Raw genomic sequence first — 13,506 nt, 5'->3', positions numbered from 1 at the left:
CGATCCTAAGGAGGGTCCGATCCCGGGAGGGGGTGTGGAGGACTCCGATCCTAAGGAGGGTCCGATTTCGGAGGGGGGGGTCCGATCCTAAGGAGGGTCCGATCCCAGGGGTGGGGATAAGGAGGGGTCCGATCCCGGTGGTGGGTGAGGGAGGGAGGGGTCCGATCCCAAGGAGGTACGATCCCAGGGGGAGGGTCCGATCCTGGTGGGCAGGGGAGGGGTCTGATCACAAGGAGGGTCCGATTCCGGAGGGGGGGTCCGATCCTAAGGGGGGTCCGATCCCGGGGGTGGGGGTAAGGAGGGGTCCGATCCCAAGGAGGGTCCGATCCCAGGGGGGGGGGTCCGATCCTGGTGGGCAGGGTTGAGGTCCGATCCCAAGGAGGGTCTGATCCCGGTGGTGGGTGAGGGAGGGTGGGATCCGATCCCAAGGAGGTCCGATCCCAGGGGTAGGGTCCGATCCTGGTGGGCAGGGGAGGGGTCTGATCCCAAGGAGGGTCCGATCCCGGGGGGAGGGTCCGATCCTGGTGGGCAGGGGAGGGGTCTGATCCCAAGGAGGGTCCGATCCCGGGGGGAGGGTCCGATCCTGGTGGGCAGGGGAGGGGTCTGATCCCAAGGAGGGTCCGATCCCGGGGGGAGGGTCCGATCCCGGGGGGCGGGGGGGGGGGGTTTGTGTTTGTATGGGCGAGCTCGGAGGGGATGGTGGGACGAAGCACACCTGCTCCCCCTGGGCCACAAGGAGTGCTCCCCGAGGCTGGCCATGCCTCACTGAAGCCCAGGAAACCCGACTGGCCACAGTAAAACCCGCACAGCACTTTAAATCCGGGGAGTCTGTAAGAATAAAAGTGTTTCGTAATGATAAAAATTGATTCTATATATATAAATACATATATATAAATGTTTAAAGTGTAGATTATACAAAAAGACGAGTTTGAAGAGACAAAATGGATACCTTCCCCAAGTTCATGTCTCCTGGCTGGGCAAAGCTCAAGTTACAAAGGAAGCATGGCTTTGAAACTCACCAAACTAGAAAGGATGTTAATTGGAAAGCCAGTAACCTAATCAAGGAATGGCACCAGTCCTCCAGACAGACACATGAATGCGGAGAAGCCAATCAGGAACGGCCCTCGAACCAAGTCCTAATCCTGAGGCTTACTGAGAAACTATGGCCTTAAGAGGTAGAAAAACTCAAGCCAAAGATTGCTGAGTATCTTTTCTTAAGCACACGGCAAAACAACAGGACCTTCCCCTACAGACAAAGGAGCAGTCCATGTGCTTTGCCAGAGAGGAGTAAAGTATTCCTTTTTATTCCGTTTTTATTGCAACATCATTATATCTGTTGTAATTAAGTAGAGTCCGTAGGATACTAACAGACTGATGTGTATGTGTTTAATAAACTTATTCCAAATTGTTTTAAAAGAAGTGGTCTTGCTGTCAATTTAATGCCAGAGATTTAGAAATCTTACACTTCCAGCCTACTTAACATATATATATATATATATATATATGTATATATTTAATACATTGTATGTATTAATACAGGATGTGGGCATCGCTGGCAAGGCCGGCATTTATTGCCCATCCCTAATCGCCCTTGAGAAGGTGGTGGTGAGCTGCCTTCTTGAACCGCTGCAGTCCGTATTTTTAAAAATAAATATCCAATTTCTTTCCAGATCAACTCTAACGCCAAAGGTCACTTTGCGCCAATGTGTTTGATCTTAGGCCAAAAGGCCGAGAGGCGAAGTTGCACCGTTCCTGGAAATATTGCAATACCAGGTCGGTGCATGGAGTGGACGGGGCAAGCCCCTGATCCAGCTCCCTGTCCAAAAATCAATTCAATATCATGTCCCCATAGGGGATATTAAACTGATAAGAACAGATACTACCGCTGCAGTCCGTATTTTTTTTTTTTTAATTTTTCGTTGCCAATCTTTCCAATTCTTTGTCAAATCACAAACGCCAGAGGTCACCTTGCACACATCAAGGATCACTCTGCGCCAATGCTCTTAGCCAAAAGGCCTAGAGCCACTGCACCGTTCCTGGAAGTACTGCAATACCAGGTTCGTGCCATGGAGGTGGATGGGTCAGGCCCCCCACACACCTCCGTGGAGGTGGATGGGTCAATCCACCCCACCCACCTCCTATTTCCAAAAAGCATAGGAGAACCACCTTCCTGATCCAAGGAGAACCACTTTGGGGTCATGGTTACTCCCCTGTCAGGTCAGTTACGCATGATCTTAGCCAAAAGACATCTAAATGCACCTTATAGGACCATCAAGCGAGGAAGAAAAAGAAAAAGAGCGTGGATTCACGAAAGCACAGTTGGAGATGGCTTTTTAAAAACCTTTTGAAAGCAGTGAAGGAACTGACAAGATGGAGATAGTAGGGGAGAGGCCAAGGGCACAGCAGCTGATGGAGTGACTGCAGATGGTGGGAGAGCGAACACAAGGAACAAGGCTGCAGTCCGTGTGGTGAAGGTGCTCTCATAGTGCTGTTAGGGAGGGTGTTCCAGGATTTTGACCCAGCGACGATGAAGGAACGGCGATATGTTTCCAAGTCAGGATGGTGTATGACTTGGAGAGGAACGTGGAGGTGATGGTGTTCCCATGCGCCTGCTGGTCTTGTCCTTCTAGGTGGTAGAGGTCGTGGGTTTGGGAGGTGCTGTTGAAGCAGCCTTGGTGAGTTGCTGCAGTGCCTCTTGTAGATGGTACACACTGCAGCCACGGTGCGCCAGTGGTGGAGGGAGTGAGTGTTGAAGGTGGTGGATGGGGTGCCAATCAAGCGGGCTGCTTTGTCCTGGATGGTGTCGAGCTTCTTGAGTATTGTTTGAAGCTGCACTCATCCAGGCAAGTGGAGCGTATTCCATCACACTCCTGACTTGTGCCTTGTAGATGGTTGAAAGACTTTGGGGAGCCAGGAGGTGAGACACTCACCGTATCTAAGATGCTAACTGGCCTCCTGGGAATGGTTGGTTGCCCACCCCTTGTCAAGCCTCAGTGAAAGCCGGCAGTTCGCAGGTTGGAGCCGGCATTCCGACACGTTTGCAATATTCGCCCATTTAACTCCCCCCACCCACTCACCCATGTTAAACTTCCCCCCCAATGTGTCCACAATCTACTTAATTACCACCTATACTGCAGCATTGACAGGATGTGCGGTCAGGTAGCCTTTAGTGTTTATTGGTAGTAGCTAAGGTTTCAAGAGCTATCTGTTGGGAACAGCCCGTACATTCACAGCCGGTAGGCATGTGTCTTAATGGTTCCTCAGAGATTTGCTGGCACTTACTGTGGTAGATCCATTCAGGTAGAAACTCTAAATATATCCCAACTAGGGTCACCTAAGAGTGGGAAGCTCAATCACTTCTTTACAAAATTAACGCCTTCCATATAATGAATACCCCTTGGCCAATATCAGGAAAATAGATTATGTAGCCCATTTAGCGCCGTATGTGGGATCTTGCTGTTCGCACATTGGCTGCCATTTTTCCTACATCATCATCATAGGCAGTCCCTCAAAATCGAGGAAGACTTGCTTACACTCTAAAAGTGAGTTCTCAGGTCACTGTACAGTCCAATGCAGGAATTACAGTCTCTGTCACAGGTGGGACAGACAGTGGTTGGAGGAAAGGGTGGGTGGGGAGTCTGGTTTGCCGCACACTCTTTCCGCTGCCTGCGCTTGGTTTCTGCATGCTCTTGGCGACGAGACTCGAGGTGCTCAGCGCCCTCCCAGATGCTCTTCCTCCACTAAGCACAGTCTATCAGGGACTTTATCAAGGAGGCTTTGAGGGTGTCCTTGAAACGTTTCCCCCGCCCACCTGGGGCTCGCTTGCCGTGTAGGAGTTCCGAGTAGAGCGCTTGCTTTGGGAGTCTTGTGTCAGGCATGTGGACAATGTGGCCCGCCCAACGGAGCTGGTCGAGTGTGGTCAGTGCTTCGATGCTGGGGGCCTGATCGAGGACACTGACGTCGGTGTGTCTGTCCCCCCAGGGGATTTTCAGGATCTTGCGGAGATATCGTTGGTGGTATTTCAAAAGTACTTCATTGGTTGTGAAGCATTTTGGGACGACCTGGGGTCGCGAAATGCGCCATATAAATGCAAGTCTTTCTTGCTTTTAGATTTTGACCGTAAGCGAAACCATTTTTTACTTCAGCAGACGTCACTGTTATTAGTTACAAAGAAATGCTTTGAATGAAGAATTCCATATGCTTGTCAGCTGTGGCTCAGTGGGTAGTACTCTTGCTTTTGAGCCAGAAGGTTCTGGGTTCAAGTCCTACTCCAGGGGCTTGAGCACAATAAATCCAGGCTAACACTCCAAATGCAGTGCTGAGGGAATGTTGCACTCTTGGAGGTGTTGGCCTTTGGGTGAGACATTAAACGAAGGCCCTGTCTGCTTTCTCAGGTAGATGAAAAAAATGCTGTGATAATATTTTAAAGGAGAGCAAGAAAGTTATCCCCGGTGCAGTGGCTGATATGTATCCCTCAATCAACATCACGAAATGCAGATTATCTGGTCATTATCACATTGCTGTTTGTGGGAGCTTGCTGTGTGCAAATTGGCTGCCGGGTTTCCCACATGACAGCAGTGACTATGTAAAGTCCTGTCCCCTCAGTACAGATTCACACGAGGCATGTAGTGAAGTCAAGGTCACTCTGGACCTGCACCTTTATTTCACAGCTCTGGAATGCTGCACTTGCCTGAGACCTGTCCTGATATACCTGACTCTTGCAAGTGCACCCCCGGTGGTAAGGTATGCTGGTGGTTACAGGTCATATCTTATTACAGTCATGTATAGCATGTTAGGATACAATTATATATAATAATGTAAGATACATGACATCACCCTCCCCCAAGGTCTTATTGTCTTTATAGGTTCAGTCTCTCAGGTGGTCTACGCTCTCGCGTGGAGCGTCTGAGTTGTGGTTCAGTTGTTTGCCTTGGTGTCTGTTTTTCTTTGGGTGTGGTTGCTGGTATCTCGCCTGGGCTGTCTGTTTCGATTGGTGTGATTGTTGTTGACTCGCCTGGGCTGTCTGTTGGGATTGCCCTTTCCTCAGGTTGTTCCCTCTGTCTGTCCACCAGGTGTGGTGCGAGTTCCACATTGTAGTCTGCCTCTGGTACGCAGTGTTGTTGGTAAATCTGCTTTTGACTTGGTCTACATGCCTCCGGCAGGTTTTGCCATTGTCCATTTGTACTACCAGTAGCCTGTTTCCTTCCTTGCCCGTTACTGTCCCTGCAAGCCATTTGGGACCCCTGCCACAGTTTAGTACAAACACTTTGTCCCCTATCTCATTCCATCTCGCCCTCTAATTTCTGTCATGGTACTCAGTCAGCTTACGGCGCTTTGCCTCAATGATTTCATGCATGTCAGTGAGGATTAATGAGAGCCTTGTTTTTAAAGTCCTTTTCATCAACAGTTGCGCGGGGGGGATCCCAGTCAGTGAGTGTGGACGCGATCTGTATGCCAACAGCAGTCGCGACAGGCAACCCTGCAGCGTGGGACCTTGGATTTTAAGCATGCCTTGTTTAATGATTTGCACTGCTCTCTCCGCCTGGCCTTTGGAGGCCGGCTTGAACGGTGCCGTCTTGATGTGATTTATGCCGTGGTCAATTATAAAGTCTTGGAATTCTGCGCTGGTGAAGCACGGACCATTGTCACTGACCAATATGTCAGGGATTCCGTGCATTACAAACATGGTTGCGAAGCTCTCCACAGTGGTGGAGATTGTGCTCGAGTTTAAAATGATGCATTCGATCCACTTTGAAAATGCATCTACAAATACGAGGAACATTTTGCCCATGAATGGGCCCGCATAGTCTACGTGCACCTGCGACCACGGTTTGGTAAGCCAGGGGCTCAGTGGAGCCTCCCTGGGGGCATTGCTGAGTTGGGCACAAATGGTGCACCTTCGGACACAGAGCTCCAAGTCCGCGTCAATACCAGGCCACCAGACGTGGGATCTGGCTATGGCCTTCATGAGAACGATCCCCGGGTGCTCGCGGTGGAGCTCCCGGACAAATGCCTCTCTGCCTCGCAGAGGCATGACTACTCGGCTGCCCCACATCAGGCAGTCTGCTTGTAGTGATAGCTCATGCATGCGCCTGTGAAAGGGTTTTAATTCCTCGGGGCAGGCATCGCGAGCCTCTGCCCAGTCACCGGTTAGGACACATCTTTTCACTAAGGATAACGTGGGGTCGCTGGCCGTCCAGGCTCTGATTTGGCGAGCCGTCACGGGCGAACCTGTGGACTCAAAGGCATTGATTGCCATGACTATCTCACAGTCCTGTTCGTCAGACCCTTCCATGGTCGCCAGGAGTAGACTGCTGAGCGCGTCGGCACAGTTGTCTGTGCCTGGTCTGTGCCTTATGGTATAGTCGTAGGACGCCAGCATGAGTGCCCACCTTTGAATTCGCGCCGAGGTGTTGGACTTGCTCTCGGATAGGAGGGATGTGAGGGGCTTGTGGTTGGTTTCTAACGCGAACCTGGCCCCGAAAAGTTATTGGTGCATCTTTTTGACACCGTATACGCACGCGAGCATCTCCTTCACTACCATTCCGTACCCGCGCTCCGCCCGCGAAAGTGACCTGGAGGCATAAGCTATGGGTTGTAATTTGCCCGCACTATTGACATGTTGCAAAACGCACCCGACCCCATACGCTGACGCATCGCATGTGAGAACTAGCTTTTTACCTGGATCAAAGAAAGTCAAAACACTGTTGGAACACAGAAGATTGCATACCTTATTGAAGGCGCGTTCCTGGGCACCCCCCAAAACCAATCGCACCCCTTCCTGAGTAGCACGTGGAGAGGCTCCAGCAGCGTGCTTAAGTTCTGCATAAAGTTCCCAAAGTAATTGAGTAGCCCGAGAAAGGCGCGCAGTTCTGAGATGTTCCGGGGCCTGGGTGCCAGGCGAATTGCTTCTGTTTTGGACTCTGTTGGGCGGATTCCATCAGCAGCAATCCTTCTGCCCAAAAATTCAACCTCGGTTGTGAGAAACAGGCACTTGGATTTCTTGACTCGTAGGCCTACCCGGTCCAACCGCTTTAGTACTTCCTCCAAATTACGGAGATGGGAGTCGGTGTCCCTGCCCGTGATAAGTATGTCGTCTTGAAATACAACCGTCCCCGGGATGGACTTGAGCAGACTCTCCATGTTGCGCTGAAATATGGCAGCTGCCGACCTGATGCCGAATGGGCATCGATTGTACATGAAAAGGCCTCGATGTGTGTTGATGGTGCTGAGTAGCTTGGGTTCCTCGGTCAATTCTTGCGTCATATACACAGATGTGAGGTCTAATTTTGAGAAAAGTTTACCTCCAGCCAATGTGGCAAATAAGTCCTCCGCTCTGGGCAGCGGGTACTGGTCCTGTAGGGAGACTCTGTTTATGGTCGATTTGTAGTCCCCACAGATTCGTACGAATCCATTAGGCTTCATGACTGGGACGATGGGACTTGCCCAGTCACTAAATTCCACAGGTGATATAATGCCTTCCCGCAGAAGCCTGTCTAGTTCGTGTTCAATCTTTTCCCTCATCACATAGGGTACAGCTCTGGCCTTGTGATGGACCGGTCTAGCATCCTGTGTGATGTAGATTTTGACTTTGGCCCCTTTGAAAGTGCCCACACCTGGCTGAAAGAGATGTTCAAATCACTTTATAACTGTTGAGCAGGAGGTCCGTTCCTCTAATGACATGACATGGACATCATCCCATTTCCAGTTTAGTTTTGCCAGCCAGCTTCTCCCCAGCAGTGCTGGGGGGTCTCCGGGGACAATCCACAGGGGAAGTTGGTTCACTGTTCCTTTGTGTGTGACAGAGAGCAGGGCACTGCCGAGGACTGGTATGATTTCTTTGGTCTAGGTCCTTAGTTTGATGTCGACCCTTGTGAGTTTTGGTCTGTCCCTTTTATGCGGCCACAGTTGTTCAAATTGTTAAGCGCCCATGAGAGATTGACTCGCTCCCGTATCCAGCTCCATGTTGACAGATATCCCATTGAGTAGGATCCTCATCATTATAGGAGGCGTCCTGTTGTAGGAGCAGCGGCCATTGATCGTGTTGACCCACTGTACATCGGTGTCCCGGGTACTGTCCCCACCTTCTTCTGGTCCGCTTTCCGACCCATCCGATTCGTATACCAGCCAAGCTGCCGTTTTTTTTGCACATGCGGGCCAAATGCCCTGTATATACACAATTTCTGCAAACAGCCTGCTGAAATCGACATCCCCTGGACGAGTGCCCACCCCCACACCTCCAGCACAGACCTGTTCCATTGTTCAAAGTGTTACCAAAGAATGAGCTGCGTCTGGCTGATCTCTCTTGAGCTTCTCTCAGTTTGTAGTTGATTGCTCGCATTGTGGGTTGATGAGGTGGCCCTTGATGGCTTCTGCCTGCTGTCGAGAGCCTGTTCTCCCAGTTTTGTCTGTGTGTGGGGGTAGCAGCTTGTTTAGTGCTGTGAACTTCTTGTTCCGATATTTCGTTAGTTGTCGTACCTGCATTGTAAATCAACCTCGTTTCTTCTTCCCCTACCAAGAATGTCTGTGCAACCAGTGCTGCTGCCTCTAAGGTCAGGTTCTTTGTCTCTTTGAGCTTTCGGAATATGCCTGCGTGACCTATTCCTTCAATGAAAAAGTCTCTCAGCATTTCTCTCAGTTCATCGGAGAACTCACATAAACTAGCCAACCTCCCCCACAAAGTCGGGTATGCTCTGGCCCACACAGCGTCTGTAGTTGTAGAATCTGTGTCTGGCCATGTGTAGGCTGCTCGCTGGCTTCTGGTAGTCTCTTACCAGTGTGCTCAATTCTTCAAATGACATGCTTGCTGGTTTCTCAGGTGCCAACAGATCCTTAATTAAAGCGTATGTTTTCGAGCTACAGCTGGTCAAGAGATGGGCTCTTCTCTTGTCTGCCGTATCGTCGCCTAACCAGTCTTTGGTTACAAAGCTTTGCTGGAGCCTTTCTATAAACTCCTCCCAATTGTCTCCTGCATTGTACTTTTCATCTGATCCGTTGTTCGCCATTCTGTGGATTCTGTAATCCCGTAACTCGTCGCCACTGTAAAGTCCTGTCCCCTCAGTACAGATTCACACGAGGCATGTAGTGAAGTCAAGGTCACGCTGGACCTGCACCTTTATTTCACAGCTCTGGAATGCTGCACTTGCCTGAGACCTGTTCTTATATACCTGTCTCTTGCAAGTGCACCCCTGGTGGTAAGGTATTCTGGTGGTTACAGGTCATATCTTATTACAGTCATGTATAGCATGTTAGGATACAGTTATATATAATAATGTAAGATACATGACAGACTACACTTTATTTTAAAATATTGCATTGGCTGTAAAGCTCTTTGGGACGTCCTAAGGTCATAAAAGGCGCTATATAAATGCAAGTCTTTCTGTCGCACACATTCATTTGCAAACAGAGTGAATCGTGTGGTGCTGCCGCAAACAACATTTGCAGCACTGGAGCAAACGCGATCTAATTCTAACGTCTAAAGCGGGGCGGTCCCTGGGAGCCGGAACACGCCGAGCTGCAATGAAGAGAGTCTTCAAGGGGCTGTGATTAAATTAAAAGGTGAGAGAGCCTGGATCTTGCCTCGGTCGCTTGCTGTTGTAATGAGGCTTGTATCCTGTCAGGCTGGCTGCCTGTCTTCAGCTGCTGCTGCTGCCAGAACATCGATTGTGCGAGATAATGAGATGAATGGTTGGAAGCCGAGCAATTTTCATTGCAAATTATTTCTCGTAAGAGCGAGTGCTTTGTATTTATTAACTCCTTACTTCTTTTCTGTTTACTGGTTTGAAGCCTTGCACCTCCACAGCGTTTTATTTATTTATCTGTTTATTTGTACAGTGCCAGTCGCAGCTCAGTGGGTAGTGCTCAATCCTCTGAGTCAGAAGTCCCACTCCAGAGACTTAAGTACATAATCCAGGCTGACATCCCAGTGAGGCAGCGCTGCACTGTCGGAGGTGCCGTCTTTCGGGTTGATGTGTAAGATCCCGTGGCACTATTTCGAAAGAGAAGAGGAGACTTCTCTCCGGTGTCCTGGCCAATATTTATCCCTCAAGCAACATCACTAAAACTCTGCTTCCTCTCCACAGATGCTGCCTGACCTTCTGAGATTTCCAGTATTTTCTGTTTTTATATCACTAAAACAGATTATCACGTTGCTGTTTGTGGGAGCTTGCTGTGCGCAAATTAGCTGCCTCGTTTCCTACATTATAACAGTGACTACACTTGAAAAAAAAAACTTTATTGGCTATAAAGTTGAGTTTGTGAAAGACCCTGGTCAAATACCAGTCCTTTTTTTATCACATCCACAGACACATTAAATGAATTACTTCAAAAATAAAAATGAAAGCCTTGCATTCATATATGCCTTTCACAATCTCTGGATGTCCCGCAGCACTTTACAGCCAATGAAGTATGGTTTTGAAATGTTATCACAGCAAGCTCCCACAAACAGCAATGTGATAATGACCAGATAATCTGTTTTGGTGATATTAGTTGAGGAATAGCTATCGGCCAGGACACTGGGGATAACTCATCTTCGGAATAGTGCCATGGGATCTTTTACGCCCACCTGAGAGGGCAGACGGGGCCTCGGTTTAACGCCTCATCTGAAAGACGGCAACCTCCGACAGTACAGATCTGGAGTGTCAGATTTTGTCGCTCAAGTCTCCGGCGTGGGATTTGAACCCACAACCTTCTGACTCAGCGAGAATGCGATCCCGAGCCACAGCTGACAATTGCACAACTTGGAGTTTAGAATTTAGGCAAACACAGCAGTTAAGCAATCCCTTACGGATCGCATGTGGTTCTTTTTGTTATTGGTGCTGTTGGTGGGAATGGTTGGGGAGGAACGCTGGTCAAGACACCAGGTGAACTGTGTGCTCTTCTTCAACTGGTGTTAAGGGATCTTTACCATCCGTCTGAACAAACGGCCGGTACCTCATCCAATACCACCTCCAACAGTGCAGGACCAGGGGTCACAAATTTAAGTTGTACAGGGCCAGATCTAGGTTCGATGTCAGGAGGTGGTTCTTTTCCCAGAGAATAGTGCGCCTCTGGAACAGGCTGCCGTCTCGTGCGGTGAATGCAGACTCCCTGAATTCCTTTCTGGCTGGGGCGGAGATGACCTCGTACAAAAGGTAGGCAGGTACTGCAGGGAAATCAGGGCCAGACGGATCTGCTGGACAAGTTTCGATCGCCTAGGAGAGGAATTACCCAGATTATTTTTCCCCAAATTGGCCTGGGTTTTGAATCTGGTTTTTCGCCTTTCTCGGGCGATCACATGGTTTCGGGTGGAGTGGCGTGTATATATTGTAATACACAAGGTATCGCAATTGTGTGGGACAGGCTGGATGGACCTGAGGGTCTTTACCTGCCTGGCATTGTTTGTGTACATCCTGCTATTTAGGTACATATGCATGCAGGGAAGATTAAGGCGAGGTGTAATAGAGGCATACATTACATCATCATAGGCGGTCCCTCGAACGAGGATGACTTGCTTCCCCGAGAGTTCACAGATGTTTCAATGAAGGACCCGATGTTCCAGTCCTGAACTCCAATTGAAGGAGGTGGAAGATGCCTGTGCGTGGATTTTTTTAATGTGCGGTGCAAAGAGTAGGAGTAAACGGGTACTTTTCAGAATGGCAGGCAGTGACTAGTGGAGTGCCGCAAGGTTCTGTGCTGGGGCCCCAGCTGTTTACATTGTACATTAATGATTTAGACGAGGGGATTAAATGCAGTATCTCCAAATTTGCGGATGATACTAAGTTGGGTGGCAGTGTGAGCTGCGAGGAGGATGCTATTAGGCTGTAGAGTGACTTGGATAGGTTAGGTGAGTGGGCAAATGCATGGCAGATGAAGTATAATGTGGATAAATGTGAGGTTATCCACTTTGGTGGTAAAAACAGAGAGACAGACTATTATCTGAATGGTGACAGATTAGGAAAAGGGAAGGTGCAACGAGACCTGGGTGTCATGGTACATCAGTCATTGAAGGTTGGCATGCAGGTACAGCAGGCGGTTAAGAAAGCAAATGGCATGTTGGCCTTCATAGCGAGGGGATTTGAATACAGGGGCAGGGAGGTGTTGCTACAGTTGTACAGGGCCTTGGTGAGGCCACACCTGGAGTATTGTGTACAGTTTTGGTCTCCTAACTTGAGGAAGGACATTCTTGCTATTGAGGGAGTGCAGCGAAGGTTCACCAGACTGATTCCCGGGATGGCGGGACTGACCTATCAAGAAAGATTGGATCAATTGGGCTTGTATTCACTGGAGTTCAGAAGAATGAGAGGGGACCTCATAGAAACGTTTAAAATTCTGACGGGTTTAGACAGGTTAGATGCAGAAAGAATGTTCCCAATGTTGGGGAGGTCCAGAACCAGGGGTCACAGTCTGAGGATAAGGGGTAAGCCATTTAGGACCGAGATGAGGAGAAACTTCTTCACCCAGAGAGTGGTGAACCTGTGGAATTCTCTACCACAGAAAGTTGTTGAGGCCAATTCACTAAATATATTCAAAAGGGAGTTAGATGAGGTCCTTACTACTCGGGGGATCAAGGGTTATGGCGAGAAAGCAGGAAGGGGGTACTGAAGTTTCATGTTCAGCCATGAACTCATTGAATGGCGGTGCAGGCTAGAAGGGCTGAATGGCCTGCTCCTGCACCTATTTTCTATGTTTCTATGTGACCGTTGCACACCAGCCACCACACGGGCTCGACAGAGCTAGGTCTTTATCCAGTGGCAAGGGTTGAACCAGGACGACTGGAGACCTGCTGTCTGCACCGATCCAGTGCACACACATGTGTGCACAGTGTGGGCAGGCCCGTGCTGCCCCTGGGCCCTCGCCTCTTCTGGGTCCCGTACCCTCATTCGCCGCACCTTCGCCCATGATGTTCCAGGGCCCCGTGCTCCAGCTCTATTTATAGCCCCGACCTGCGGTGGTGATCTCACATAGGTCGGGGCGGCCCATGACAAAAGTGACTACACTCCAAAAGTACCTCATTGGCTGTAAAGTGCTTTGAGACATCCAGTGGTCATGAAAGGCGCTAAATAAATGCGGGTCTTTCTTTTAGGAGTTCAAATCATGGAGTGTCGGTGACCAGAGGTCACAGATTTAAGATAATTGGCAAAAGAACCAGTGGGGGGAGAATGTTTTTACGCAGCGAGATGTTATCATCTGGAACGCACTGCCTGAAAGGCCGGTGGAAGCAGATTCAATAGTAACTTTGAAAGTGAATTAGATACATACTTGAAGGGAAAAAAATTGCAGGGCTACGGGGAAAGATATGGGGGAGTGGGACTAATTGGATAGAGCCGGCACAGGCACGAGGGGCCGAATGGCCTCCTCCTATGCCGTGAGATTCCATGATTCAATGAAATGTGCACATTACATGCGTATCATGATCTCACCCTGTTAAGTAAGTGAGACGGCAATTCTGCTCCATTGCCAGTCTGTAATTAACAAGGCCAGCCAGCACTACCGTGTTCTATTATAGAAACATAGAAACATAGAAAA

At 49.4% G+C, this 13,506-nt stretch overlaps 1 pseudogene; it reads right to left on the bottom strand.

Annotated features, from left to right (window-relative positions):
- Nucleotides 1-1,736: 1,736 nt before the first annotated feature.
- Nucleotides 1,737-1,898, bottom strand: LOC139278912 (U2 spliceosomal RNA; annotated as a pseudogene).
- Between the last annotated feature and the right edge of the window lie 11,608 nt (nt 1,899-13,506).

The sequence above is a fragment of the Pristiophorus japonicus genome, chromosome 1, assembly GCF_044704955.1.
Source record: "Pristiophorus japonicus isolate sPriJap1 chromosome 1, sPriJap1.hap1, whole genome shotgun sequence".
NCBI lineage: Eukaryota > Metazoa > Chordata > Chondrichthyes > Pristiophoridae > Pristiophorus > Pristiophorus japonicus.
Note: the sequence above shows the minus strand (reverse complement) of the source record. Positions and strands in the feature narration are given on the sequence as shown.